Source organism: Trichechus manatus, unplaced genomic scaffold (assembly GCF_000243295.1).
Source record: "Trichechus manatus latirostris isolate Lorelei unplaced genomic scaffold, TriManLat1.0 scaffold00277, whole genome shotgun sequence".
In the NCBI taxonomy this organism is placed as follows: Eukaryota; Metazoa; Chordata; class Mammalia; order Sirenia; family Trichechidae; genus Trichechus; species Trichechus manatus.
Window position 1 is genome coordinate 1,288,339 of NW_004444213.1, and position 1,249 is coordinate 1,289,587.

Genomic DNA, 1,249 nt, shown 5'->3' on the forward strand with positions numbered 1-1,249 from the left:
CAATTCCAATTCATGGAAACCCCGTGCATGCCAGAGTAGAACTGTGCTCCATAGGCTTTTCAATGGTTGATTTTTGGGAAGTAAGTCACCAGGCCTTTCTTCCGAGGTGCCTCTGGGTAAACTGAAACCTCCAACCTCTCGGTTAGCAACCTAGTGCGTTAACTGTTTGCACCACTCATAGCTTGTGAAAATTAGGTGGTAAAGAAGAGTATTTTTATGAAACCATATTTTTTAATCCGTAAATGGTATCATTTCGTTTCATTTCCTTCCCCTTGACTCCTTTTCCATTGCTTCTGTCTCCTCAGTTGGGAGCTAGAAAGATGTGCGTGTCCATTCTGCGCTTGACGGCTCTCCTCTCCTCACCAGCAGCTCCAAACCAGGGCTGGTGTCATCAGTAATGCGGTCTCAGGTGCCTCTGCACCCCCAGAAGATGTCCACAAACCAGAACGAACCCACCGAATTGGGGTGACGGGAAGTGGAGTCGCGGGAACCAGCGGAGGTATGTGTAACCCACGCGGCCTCCGACTCCCAGCTACGGACGCATTTTGTTTCAGACCCCAACTGCGTTCAGAGCTTGGTGCGCTTCCTGGGGAGCGGTTCACCGCAGGGTCTGAGTCTCAGCTCTCAAAGTGGGGTGGCAGGGGGTGCTCTCAGAGATGCTAACACTCGCCCTGGGATGTCAGCAAGGCCGGTGGGTGGGGACAAAACAAGGCAGTCAAGCAAGCTGTCTGAGGCAGGTGGGTCACCTTATTCCCCCATCGCGGCCAACAATACAAACGCCAGGCCTCTGCCATCCCCCGCCGTCCGCAGGTAAGAATCGCTGGGTCTCCAGTGGGGTCCCCTGGGGCTTGGGCAGGAAAGCAAGGCTGGGAATTACGGAGGTCAACGAGGCCCGGGGGAGGTGGGAAAGCGCCCAGGTAGGGGCGAGACCTGGGGGCAGTGGAGCCTCCTTTCCCCTTCTGCCGGGGGCTAAATTTTCGGTTGGCTGGGTGATCTGGCCCTAGCGCCCTAACTCCTCGGGGGCACCTCTGCCCCACCAGACGCGCCCCCTGCCCTCGGGCGAACGCTGCCCTTCCCTGCGCGCTCCGGGCCCGTTGCCAGGAAGGCCGCGCTATTTCTGCGCGCTGTGTCGGCGGCCCGGGAGGACAAGCCTGCCGGGGCACTGTGCGCGCGGCGGCGGGAGGCGCGGGAGGCGCGGGAGGCGCGGGGGCGTTTGAACGCAGGGAAGCGCGCGAAACGGTCGGCGGAG